General features: G+C 37.5%; 1 protein-coding gene across 1 annotated transcript in view; it reads left to right on the top strand.

Annotated features, from left to right (window-relative positions):
- TENM2 (teneurin transmembrane protein 2) overlaps nt 1-13,735 on the top strand; it is a 1,175,329-nt gene that overhangs the window by 12,783 nt on the left and 1,148,811 nt on the right. The window contains exons 2-3 of the mRNA XM_039877364.1: nt 2,062-2,272; nt 2,646-2,770. The gene's annotated coding sequence lies outside the window, so the exon portion shown is untranslated. The remainder of the gene's footprint in view (nt 1-2,061; nt 2,273-2,645; nt 2,771-13,735) is intronic.

The following is a 13,735-nucleotide window of genomic DNA, read 5'->3' on the forward strand; positions in this document are numbered from 1 at the left end:
TTTGCTGGTTTCAGAGTCAATTTCGGGATTTAGTAATATTCCCTGTCAGTTATTTGTATGGTAGTTCATTATCATATTGTGGAAAATACTCTGAATAGGGAGTAAGAAAAACTATTTAATATACTGCCTCTACAAATAATGCACAGATTCTTCATACTAAAGACATCAGAGACGTGTGTAAGGTTCCTACTCATGAACAATCTTTGGCTGAGGAGAACTCATTTAACTTCCCTAAGTCAGATTCTTCTTTATAGCCTGATGTTTGGAAGAAAATCAGTAATTAAGTACATTACGAGCAGAGAAAAAGCATGCTTGCTGACAGAGAATAAGAAGTAACATAGACTTTATATTCCCATCTTCCATTTGAGTGTCTCGGAGTGTTTCATCCATGAATTGCCCCATTTGATTATGTTTTACTTTAAAAGATTAAATAACTCTCTATAAGTTATGACTGATTTTAAAAATCAGTCATAGTAAGTATTCTGGAAGAAAAACCTTGCAATCATCCCCAGTGTTCCAGAAAATATAAAAGTTAGTTAGGATTTTGATGCGATTGAGGAACAAAAAACAAAGTTATTTATGCTTTTTCTTACCCAAAGTCTCTATTTGTAGTATTATAGAAATAAATCATTATGTTTCTATCACGATATTACACTTTGGGTTATAAACAACCAATTATCTGCCACATGATCCTTTTGGATTGTGGGCATACAGACCAGTGGCTCTCAACTGAGAATAATTTGCCCTCCTGGTGACATCTGGCAATTTGTGATTGTCATGACTGGTGATTGTTGATGGTATCTAGTAGATAAGGACCAGGGATGCTACAAAAATATTGCAGTGCACGGGACCATCTCTCTCCACCAAAAAATATTCTGCTCTAAGATGTCAATAGTACTCAGGTCAAGAAATTCTAGTATAGATCATGTATGAAGTACCCTAAGAATTCACAAGAGGTACTGTCATAACTTATAGAGAGTTATTTAATCTTTTAAAGTAAAACATAATCAAATGGGGCAATTCATGGATGAAACACTCCGAGACACTCAAATGGAAGATGGGAATATAAAGTCTATATTACTTCTTATTCTCTGTCAGCAAGCATGCTTTTTCTCTGCTCGTAGGACCAATTTTATTTGACATCATTCATATGCCATTTAGCATTTTCTCTGGGAAATTGCTTTAAAAAAAAAAAAAAAGTCCAAGGTGAAATCGTGATACCAGAGAAAATGGAACACAGAAGGGATTGGCATAGTATTCCTCTTAAGAGTGACACCTTCTAGTGTGGTCTGTTTATATCCATCTCTCAGGAAAACGAACTTAACTGTGGAGCTGGGGTCACAAGCTTAAATGCTTAAGGCAAGGCTGATATTCAGCGCAAGGTATGGTAACTTCTACATCAGTTGAAAAATAGCTGCTGCCTCAAAGTCCCCAAGGGGCCCCACGCTGCCCCAGCTGCCCCGGGTCATTTTCTAGGACCCCTCTTACCACTCTTAGCATACCAGGGGTTCCCCCAGGACACTACCTCTGGTATAAAACCAGGGCCTAAAATAATCCTAGTTGGGTGGCACCCAAGCCATCCCTGCTGCGAAGTATTTATCAGCCCGGGTAAAGTCAGTAGGTGAAATGGCCTAGGTGTAAGATGCTATAGGATTGATGACATCGAGCCTTTGTAAAGAGTAAATGCACAGGAATGCTGGGGACAGTGGGCACTGGATGGCACAGGCCCCTGTAAATACATGCAGCCCCTACCCAGCTCCAGCAGATGGTCGCCATGTGGGAATGTGGGTCTGGAGCTGCCAGCTTTTTCAAAAGAAGCAGTGAAATCTAATGATTTTTAAACATTGGTAATTAATTCAAATGTAAAACACTATTCAGCCCCCACTGCAGCCTGTATAATCCCTCGTGGGGATAACCCCTGAGCCAGCAGTTGGTAAATTCTGCTTTAGAAGGATGATGAGAGGAATGTCTTGATTCTCAATTCCAAGTTGGAATCATTTTGCAGACTACAAGCCTCCTCTCCCCAGTACTAAAAAGGATTTTTCTGAAATACCGTTCCAGGTGAACTCAAACTGCAGCTGGTGTTTGAGACAACAATGAGCCTCCCTCTTAAGGAGCCACACAATTGACACTTAACAGTTGTGCTTTTGACGGCATAAAGCTCCTATCTCCATGTGACTCAAGAAAGATAACCTCCGTGTGCTCACATGTCCAGTTTGCAGGAAAACATTTCCTATAGCTACCTCAAATAGGAGCTTCATGTTATGCTCAGGTAGGTATGAAATGCAGGGGCTGTTTGTGACATTACCTAAAGAAATGCATCAAGCGAAAAACAGATGCTAAATACTCTCTTCTGAGTAGATGTTATTAATGAAAATGCCTCATGAAGCAATTTAAAATGAACCAAGCTAAAGGTGACAGAAACATTCCATTTAAAGTCTGGAAGCGTGAAGCGATTCCATAATTCTGTTTCCCAAAAATTAATCCCCTATAGAGCCTCCTTTTTTTTTTTTTCTGCTTTTCATTGTTACCTCAGTCAATATTTTGAATATTGGGGGACATTTGAATCACTTAAGCAAGGATTTACTGTCACCTTCCCCAATTTTAAGGTTTTTATCCCAAGGTAATAATTTGTATAATTACAGAATTGAGGACAAACACTTCAATCAAAACATTGAAAAAAAGAGACCGTCGAGTTTTCGCCATAGGGCCAATTTTTAGAAGACTTAAGAAGAGGAGCCTGTGATGGGACAAGAAAACTACCTGACAGGTAGGCAACATGCATGGGGTTAAAAAATGACTCTAGCCCAGTAGCCAGGTATGAAAATCAAAAAAAAAAGTGTCAGATGAGTAGAGAGTGTTCAGATAAGCAATGGGCACTCAGTTCACAGAAACAGTCATACCGTGGATGCTTCTCTAGAAGTAATAACCTCCAGCTCTTCCTGCTACAGCAGAGGAAACTGAGGCCTAGAAAGGTGATGTTCCAGAAGCTTCCAAAGTCACAGAGCTGGTTTTCCGATGACCCTTTTGTTTGCTGTATTTTCCCCTGCCACCGGTCCTGCTGCCATATTTCTTGTGGCCATTTCATATGATGATGGTAAGAAAATATTAGAACAAAGCTAAGGGTGTGTTTGCCTGTGTGCAGATGGGCACATGCTGTCTCGTTGGTGATTCTGTTCAGATATTCAAGGAGGAGGAAGTTGCACCCAAGAAGTAAAATGAGATTTTAGTATTCTAATAATTCTCAACTCCTTCTTATGCTGAAGAAGTCAAGAGCTCCAAGTAGTCACAGTGACCTATATCGGTTCTCAGGAACTGAAGGCTTTCAAGAGGAAGGAAGGAACATTTACCGTTTATGATGCGCGTTCTCTTAAAGTCACACATTATTTAATTGTAACCTTACAAAAAGCCTGAGTCTGGGGCTCAGAGAAGTAAAGTCATGTTCACAAAGCCATGCTTTTGATCACTGGCATAGTTGGCCGGACAGAGTAGTGGATAGAGCTTAAGTAGCTCACTGCTTGGGTTTGAAGCCCCAGGCTCTATCACTCCCACGATGAAAGGCCTTGGGCTACTACTTAGTTAAATTCGTAAGTGTGAGTTTCCTCCCCAGCAAAACAGTTATAGTAATAGTTTTCACCTCATTCGTAAAATGAGAATAAAAACTCATGGTAGGAACTTATAAGGTTGTTTGAAAGAATCAGTGAAAAATCGGTGTAAAACATTTACCTGGTGTTTGGCCCATATTGGCTGTTGTGGTTGTTACTGTCATTCCCAGTTTTTAGGGGTGCATGCATTTCTCACTTTAGCATTTTTTCTATAACCCTAGTCATAGTTTGCCACCTTGTATGTTATGCTAATATGTTAAAATTCTGTAATAAAGATTTCCCTGTTTCAAGGATCTACAGGCATTTTAGCACTAGTTTATCTTCATTATGAGTTTCTAATGAAGAAAGCGTTAATACTCAGCTGAAAATTAGACCATGTGATTGAATCCAGAATATTTGAACACCCCCTACCCTTTTACTAATCATGGATACCTTGACCACTTTCTTATATGCTGCATGCTGAATTAAGTCTTTTGTTTATTGATTGGCCAAATATATGCCGGGCGAATGTATGCTACTTCATCCTCGGCTCTTCTGAGGGAGACTGTTACCATGGTAACAAAAGCATCCTTTGACTCCTATTTCTACACAGAGTTATAGAAATGCTTCTTAAAAAATACGACAATATTTAATGTCGAATCTAAAGTAATTTTTCTCATTGTCTGGGGAGCAAAATTGATTTTCTCTGGTCAAAGTTTGTTTGGCTGCCCAAATGTACTGTTTATAGTAATGTGTTCCACCAAATTTCTTTAAAAGCCAGTTAAACGTATTTTGTCTTAACTTCTAATCTAATTTCATCATTTGGAAGTGCCTCTAGTTGCACCGTGCCTATTTTGATTTGGAAATAGTTCACATTCTATCTTTGCTATGTCAGAGAAGGTGGAGGGGGACGGAATGGATCATTTGATTTCTTATATCAGAGAACAGCATGTTGGCGAGGGAGGGAGAGCACATGCTTGGGTATGTTCAGGAGTCTGTGGCTTATTCTAAAGCTGAGATTTTCAGGAGGCAGCTGGTGCCTGGTTTATGATTCCAGTGGTTCAAAACCCATTCTTTCCAAAGAGGCATCTGTTTTAATTTTTTTTTTTTTCAAAATTAAAAATAACTTTTGTTGTTCTCATTACAAGAACAATGCATGATCATTTCAGAAGATTCAGAAAATATAAACAAAAGAAAGATGCTCATAAGCTCACTTTTTGGAGATAACCACTGTTACCCTCTGGGTATATCCTTCTAGAATTTTATGTGTTTATCCATATACATTATTTTATAAAACAAGGCCATACCTATTATTCTGTAACCAGCTTTTTAAGTGTTATTTAACCATGTGGTAATACTGCCGGACGTGTTGAAAGGTCACTTCTAAAGCATTCTGTTTAGTGGCTGCAAAGTTGTAAGATATCGTAAGATATTGGTAAATAGAATCAATACTCACATGTTGGATATTTATGGAGCATCTAGATTTTGCCTGAATGTAGGCAGAATTTTAATGCATTTCTTGATGTGTTAACCTTTGTATACACTTTTTATAAACATTGACATGAGAAAAGATAAAGGTAGGTTCCGACGTCCTGCTGGATGGGAGATATGCAAGGGTATGTGGTTGAGGTGGCTCTTCAGTATGCCTCTATTTCCCCGTCGTGGGGGGACATGCAGAAACCCCTAATACTGTCTACGCTTAAGAGTCATAGCAACAAACTTGACATCAGCCTGTTCTCTGTGACCCTGAGCCATTCAGATGTCGGGCTCTAGTTTCAGCTTCTTAAGATCTTAGGAGGACCTTTAGCTTCTTTTATTTATTTATTCCACAAACATTTATTGAGAATCGGGTATATCCTAGCACTCTACCATCCTTTGTGAATTATGCTTCCTACCTATACCGCATCCTCGGCCCGCTATGTACTAACGTGTACAGAGCATTTGAGTTATAGGATGGTGTGCAACAGCATGAGCTTTCACTTCTGACGATCAAGGGTCTGAAACCCAGGTCGCCTACTTAATAGTTCATTAATATTTCCAAAACTCAATTTTTCTTGCCTTTAAAGTGATGCAAAGAAAACTTATTTCAGGTTCTTATTTAATTTTATTTTAGGATTCAGTGACTTAATATATGGAAAGCGCTAGACATAATGCCTGGCATACAGTAAAATCATGGCAATGGTGGTGCAGGTGACAATGGGAAGCGCGGAAAAGTGAGCTATTCATTCTTCCAAGGTTAGGTCAGGAAGGCATGCACCTTCCAGTTCTGTGCTTAATAGACGAAGCACAGAGCTTCAAGTTTAAAACTCCATGTCTAAGTGCCAGCTCTCCATGACTCACTGCCTGACCTTGGGTTAACCGCTTAATCTCTCTCTGCCTTGGTTTTCCTCCCCATACTCCATAATATGAGCAGAATAACTCTTAACCACCTCACTAGGGCAAGGATGATTAATCAGTGTTTATAAAACAATAAATCCTCTGGGTATGAAGTACAGTGAGATTGGAAAGCATTATTACTATTAGCTGCTTTCTTAATATCTAAAGCAGCATGCCAGGGACTGCTGAATGGGGTACCAGAGAGTTATACCTTCCTTCTACATCATTGTCAAGAATATCAGTTCCTTTAGCCCTGCCCGTGCGGGTATACAGTTTTCTACAGCTATCATGCTCATTCTTCAAAAAGGAGCAGTCAATTTCCTGCTTATACCCAAGTGCCCATCGCTACCCACACCCATAAGCAATGTTTATTCCTTTAACAAATATTTGTTGAACAGTTGGAAGTTGCTGTGCTAGATACTGGAGGTACAAGGATGTATAAAAATTAACATGATGCCTACCTTTAGAGTATTTGGTATTCAGTGTGTAACCCAGGCTGGTAACCAGCGGTCCTGTTACAGCCCAAGAGCTCTGATGGAATGAATATAAGCTGGGCCCTAGGGGACCTCAGTATGCACATGTGCAGTCAGCAGAGTTTTCCCACTGGAAGTGATATCTAAATGAAAACCATAAAAGAGGCAGCTGTATAGCTGGGGAAATACAGAGGAGAGGGGAAAGAAAATGCCTCACAATGAAGATGAGCAAGGTCTGTTAAGGAAATTAAAAGAAGTTTTTTAGAACTAAAACTGAAGAAAGTGGAAATGTGCAGGAGGATTCTTCCAGCACAATCTAATTACATCTTTTGGTCAGGCTTATCCACCTGACCTGACAATTGGTCATTTAACGTCCCTCACCCCTTAGGGTCTTGGCTCCTCCACAGCTTGGACATCTGAAGTGACTGTTTCCTCAGTTACTGGACTTCTGTCTTTGCCTTTAACCTCTTAGGATATCAATAAGAAACTTTAGTACTGATATTAATAAACTTTTTTTTTGTCTCGCTGTCATGCAATCCCTTTCTGATTTTCCTTGTAGTTGTTGCCTACGTTTTAGTATAGCTGTCAGTCTCGGGGATGCCGTTGGTGTAAATCAAGAGTCTATTTTTTTAAAAAATTGAAACACCGTACACAGGAAATAAAAGAACTAAAAAAGAGAGAGCTTTATGAAGAGTTAAAAATGAATGCTGCTATGGTAATCTTATGTGCAACTATGAAAGAACTATCATAATATATGATATTATGATTTAGGTTCCTTCTACATAAAATGTATGGTACATTAATTTTGCAAGCATACAATAGGCAGTCCTTGAAAATAGCACCAGTAACTATATAGAGCAAAACCTAAATGCCCTAATGAAATCTTAGACAGATGAGAATTCTATTGAAAGAAATAGACCCCCAAAGAGAGAAAAGAAAAAAGAACTTGTCAGTAATAAAAACATGATATAAAACTTTGATCAACATCAGAGTTAATCACCTCATTTGGTAACTGACAGTTCAGTGAAGTGTCTGTTTTAAAATCATGGGTAAAGCAGACTGCCAAGTTTTATTTGTCAGCTGATATAAGTTGAGCTATAGTCCGAGACGGTAGAAAACCTTTCTTGTTGGGTTTTACCTCTTTAATCTCAAATGAAAACTGGCACTCCATCTGGATAATGTCCAATGTGACACATTTGGGGAGCCATCAACTACCTAGCCTTACAAATCAAGAACACTGATTAAATAATCAAGATTTCTGAAAAGCCTTGAGGGAGCAATACGTTTTTTGCATGAATAATTGCCATTCTGTTTGTAGCACAAGATATTTTTGAGCTCTGGATAAAAACTTGTGTTTGACCTACTGGCATTGAGTGTCTTATTTGTGGGTCAGCAGAAGTTTGATGTTCTTAAAAGTAATATGATAGCAAATGCAGATTATAAAGAAAGTCTTAAACTAATGAAATTTGTCACTAAGAAAATGAGACAAGATAAGTAATTATTTGGTTATTTTTTAGGAACAGTATAAAGGTAACGATACTTTCCAGAGCATCTGTTTGCATAAAAGCTGTTATTGTTCTTCCTCATAGTACATAATAAACAAATAGCTGCATAATTATTAAGCATAAATTGAAAAGTCACCTCTTATAATAATTAGAAATGTAAAGATAGAAAATCCTGCCTGTGACACACGGTCAAACACACCTTTATGGTGATTTAAAATAACCACTGCTCAAATTAGCAAGACATTGATTAGAATAATAACTGATTTCCCAGAATTGCATGCATGAAGGAATAACTCTTTCATTAGAGATGTCAAAATTAGTCCAGAAAATATCAATGAATGTTATTAATGTTGTGTTCAGCTTTGGCCTTAGGCAAAATTGTCAATTTGGTGAAGTTATTCTCTGTCATTTCTGAACATCCTTTTGAAGAATTTTATTTATGCCGGTATTCAATCATTTATTCATTCGACTTTTTTTTTTTTTTTCATTGAGGGTCTACTAGATGGCACTTAATTCTCAGTGTTAGAGATCCAGCAGTGAAAAAGGCAGTCTACCACACTCTGTATATGGAACTTATACTCTAGCACCTAGGGTAGAGTCAGATGATTTTTTTAAAAAAGCTGAACATTAATACAAAAAGAAAAATTTGCATAACAGTAAATGCAATGCCAATAATAAATTCCGATAACACATTGAAGACTAGCCAGGGCTATCTTGGGTCTGGTAGCAGGGAAGACATCTTTAAAATTTATGCTTAGATTGTTGAACCAACTATGTGAAAATTTGGGGGAACACCATTACAACTAGGAGGATTTTGGCAAATGCAAAACCCCAAGGCCGTGAAACTGAGACCAGGAGTGTACTTGGAGTTTGATGGACAGAAAGATGATCTGTGTGACTAAAGTGTAATGAACAAAGAACAATGTAAGACAAGAGAGCCATTCAGGATCTTCTTGCTTATGTAGGTTTTGGAAACTGTACTTTCAATAGAAATTGTACTTTCAATCTCCTGGAATCTCTTTTCGGAATTTTAGTAGGTATCCTTTCCTTCTTCTCTTTTAGAACTTCTGTTTCCTTGTTTTTGAGAATCTTCTATTTTTCTACCGCCGTAGCTTTCATGATAGCCCCTTTGCCTAATATCTTTTGTGATGTCTTCTAATAAAATTCACCTTTCAACTTCTGACTCTCAGGCGCCTGCCAGGTAATTTGTTAACTAATCTGATAAACCAGTATGCATTAGCACATTCACAGTAAATGTGGCCCTTGAAGACAGCATCTTTTCTCAAAAACATCTTGTATTATCTTTACTTCAAAGATTAAATACTTTGGAAATTATAGCTATTTAGTAGGGGAAAAAAATACACAATTTAAGCAGTTCCTTTTTTTCTCCTGTGCAAAGGAGTATTCTTGATTATGTAGTGGGCTATAAATCTATAAGAATGATCCTCATCTTTGCTTTTATGATCACGATGATTTATGAAGCCCCTGTTATGTGCCAGACCCTATATTAGATACTTAAATACATCATTGCATTTAATTCTCAGTACCAATCATATTAATTCCCAATTTATAGATTTAAAAAGTGAGGCTCAAAGACTTAGCTGCCTTGTTCTTTATCATGGACTTGGAATGAGAACAGGGTCTAAAAATATAAAAAGCAGTCAATAATTATTTGCTAGATAAATGCTTGACTGGTCAAAAAAAAAAAAAATCAGAACCATACTGCAAAACAATGGCCACTCAACTTGGAAGTTAGTGAAGAGCTGTGATTGACTTCAACCCTTGTCATCTTTAAAGCCTACTCTCTATATAACACCTTCCTCATTTTGAACATGATGGATTTGATTCTCTCATCCACAGCTCTAAGGAAGTTTATCCAAGGGCAAGAAGAAATGCACCCAGTGAGTCATTCTTCAGTCAGAGATTTTCTCCCTTCCCTTTTTCTGTATCTCCTGAGAAAATTAGGCTGATTAGATGAGTAAGGTCTGATAATAATGCTATTTTGATAAGACCAAAACTCGCCCCCAGGTGTTTGCCAGAAACACACACACACACACACACACACAAATTGGAGAATGTCATGTGGAAGGACCCAGATTTTTGTCTCCAGTTAGTGTCTATAACCAAGTAAGCTTGTTTGGGGGTACTGTTCAGTATCTTACAAAGAAAACACCCCTGTGGTTTCTAAGAATGCGATAAGAATTATCTTCAAGGAATAGGATTCTCTTCTTTGATTTTAGCAAGATCTACAATCGCTATCAGAAGCTGAATGAGTGCCACAGTACTTAGATCAAAAAAAAAAAAAAATGATGGATTTAATATAAGCAAAGTGCTTAGCATTGTGCCTGGCAAATAGTAAGTGCTCAGTAAGAGAGGCAACTGTTTTACTCTTTTTTTTTTTTCTCCTAATGCTTCTTATGAGTTTGTACAGAACCATTCACACTCTCTTAGAGGGCCCTCTTCTTGTCAGGGTGTGCATTTGTAAGAAGACTAACTGGATACTAACTATCTCATATGTAGACCTCAGTGCAATTCACAAACCAAGATCTGAGCTTTATGGATACGGAATGCAGAATTATTTCTTGCAGCATTACCCACATTCTTCTTTAGCTATAATATGTAGTTAAGTGGCACTTTAAAAAAGCTATTAGCACAAAAAATCACTCATATTAAACTCGTCTTAACGTTAAAAATCAGTTTTCTGCAAAATCTGTGATTATTCTTTATGCTGTTGCTAAGCTCGTACAAGGATGTCCTTTTAGAAACCAAAACTAGGATCATAAAAGAATCTCCCAAGGAAATTTGTAGTAAGACATAATGGGTTGATGTTTACCCTGTGTGCAGGCCAACAATTGTCAAATAGACGTTTGTGTTTGCCAGGTTTGCAAGCTGCTGGTAAAACTATAAGCAAGTATGTCGGGTTAGCCACAGATTTGCTGCTTACACATCTGTAACGGACATACATAAAGGAAAAATCCCACTGCAGGTTGATGAAAAGATTTTGCCGCATAGACACTTGAGTTGATAATGACTTAAGTAGGATTTCTATACCATATTTTGGATTTATTATTTATTTTGGAGGCAGAACATGACAAAAGTTTTTAATAATTTAGAATGACTACAATATTAATCTTGTTATTTCCCTACTCCAATCCAGAGGTGTCCCATCTCGTTCAGAGTAACAGTGGAATGGGCTGTAAGGCTGGCTAATTTCGTCTGACCTCACCTCTCCTCTCCACTTGCTCACTCTGCCACAGTCGCACCATCCTTCCCGCTGTTTCGGGCATGCTCCTGAGCTCAGACCTTTGCATTTGCTTTTCCTTCTGTTTCAAATGCTCTTCCTCCAGACACTCACAGGGGTGGTCTCCCATTTCCTTCATGTCTCTATTCAAATGTCACTTCATAACTCTGTATAAATTAATATTGCTCCCCTCAGAATTCCCTCACATCCACCCCTGCTTTGTATTTCTCCCTATCACTTAACACTGTCTGACATATTAATTCCTGCTCATGAGAGCCAGTTATTAAGTTTTCAAGAATTTGAGTAGGCGATTGCTAAAACATTGAAAGCTTGAAATTGACCATGGCGGGGATATTTACATCATGGAAATTGGCAGATACTGATAATCAGAGCTTTTATTTTATGGAGATCTTGTTTACCAGAATACCACAAGATATAATAAATATTTACTTGTTTGTATGTTTACTGTGGTCCACCCCTGTCGTATAAGCTTGATAAGAGCAGGGGCTTTGTTTTGTCACCCCCGTCTAGCTGGTGTGCTGGAAAGTGGTTGATCAAAGTAGGTGATTAATATATATATGTTGAATGAATGATTGGTGAGGATACTGCAGGTTAGGATTCTGTGGTCTTTAGTATCTGTGAAGAGGGAGATTGATCCTTTCTACTAATCGATTTATTCAGTAAATATTTTTGAGAGTCCATGTAACAGATACTCATACTGTTCTAGGACTTGGACACATTTAATGGAGAGTAGAACAATATTTCCTATCTTCACGGAGGTTATGTTTTTGATAAGGGATAGAAACACAGTGAACTAACACACACACAAATGGTAAGTTTAGATATTGGTATTTGTTTGAAAAAAATGAATTTAGATGTTGGTAGTTGTTAAAAAATGTAATGGGTAGAAAAGAACTAGAGGCAGGGTCGACCTTTTACTTAAAGAAGTCGGGTTAAGCTGTTTTGAAAGGTGATGTTTGAACTGAGATATGAATGATGTGAGTAAGCCAGCCAAACTCAGATGTCAGGGAAGAGCATTGCGAGCAGAGGTACAGCCACGTGCAAGGGCCCTGAAGTGGGAGTGAACTTAGTGCGGCTGAAGAACAGAATGATAGCTACCGATCAGGAACCATTTTGGGTTAGGGACAGACTAGTGGCGAATGAGGCCAGGAAGGCAAGCAGGGCCTGATCACTCAGGGCCTTGGTAGACCACAGGAAACCATCAGAGGGTGACGAGATCTGATTTAAAATTTACGAAGATCACCCTGGCCGTGGGGGATGTTAAGAGAGCAGTTAGAGCCTCTTGCAATGGTTCAGCACGTACACAGTAGAAATATAAAAAATACAGGAAAATAAACTGGATCTTAATGAGTCCCGATCATTTTTAAGGTAACTTTAACCAAACCTCTACAAGCATGAAATATTTGGCTTTTGCATACTGTTCAAGAAGAAATAAAAAGATGACTATTTTGCAACTTTAATTTAAAAGTAATATAACCTCAATACCCAAACAGAATAAGGAAACTATTAGAAGGGAAAATTATAGCCTTAGTTAAAACTATATGCAGAAATTCTAGATAGAATATTAGGGTGCCAAATAAAGAAATATTTGAGAAATACTCTGTGACCAAATAGGATTTCCCTCAAGAATACCTAGATGGTTTAGTGTTAGAAAAACTATTCATGTAATTAAATATGCTAACAGGTTAAAGGAGGAAGAATTAGATGCTCATATTAAAGTATACAAAATAAAATAATTTGATAAAATCAAACACCAATTGCTGATTAAAAAAAAAAGAAGAAGAAAGAAAGTAGAATCTAAAAAGGTATCCTTAATATGATTATGGTATCTACCAAAAAATTATAGCCAACATCTTAATAAACATTAGAAATATTTATTTTAAAGTCAAGGACGAAAATTGTCCTTTGTCCTCTTTTCTGTTCCACATCGTATAATGATCCTAACTAGTGCAAAAAGATTTTTAAAATATATAGAGAGAATTGAAAGGAAGAAACAATACATTGATTATATGTAAGCAAATCTAAAGACAAATTAATAGAACCTAAAAGAGCTATGTGAAAAACCTAATAATATTTCTAAACACCAACAACAATTAAAAACATAATTCTAGAAAAGATAGCATATAAATCCATGAGGTACCTAGGAACAAATGCAACAAAGATGGCTTAAATTTTGTGAAAAATATTATAAAACCCCCCCAAATTCAGATGATAAAAAAGATTTATAAATTCTATTAAAATTTAAAACTTCCGTATTATAAAATATACCAGGAACAAAATGAAAAGGGAAATTTCAGAGAATTGTGCCACCCATATAATTCTCAAAGGGCTGTTCTCCCAAATATCTTAAGAAGTCCTACCATACTTAATGTTAGACTAGCACAGAGGCCTGGTCCTCAGTCCTCTTTTCTTGCTGTAAAGTCCCTTGCTGATTTTATCCAGCTTTATGCCAACTGTGCCTTTGATGACTAATAGGTATCTCACCATGTGAGTCATCCCCAGCCTTTCCCATCTCAGCTGATGCACCTCCATCCT

Source organism: Pteropus medius, unplaced genomic scaffold (assembly GCF_902729225.1).
Source record: "Pteropus medius unplaced genomic scaffold, Ma_sr-lr_union100, whole genome shotgun sequence".
In the NCBI taxonomy this organism is placed as follows: Eukaryota; Metazoa; Chordata; class Mammalia; order Chiroptera; family Pteropodidae; genus Pteropus; species Pteropus medius.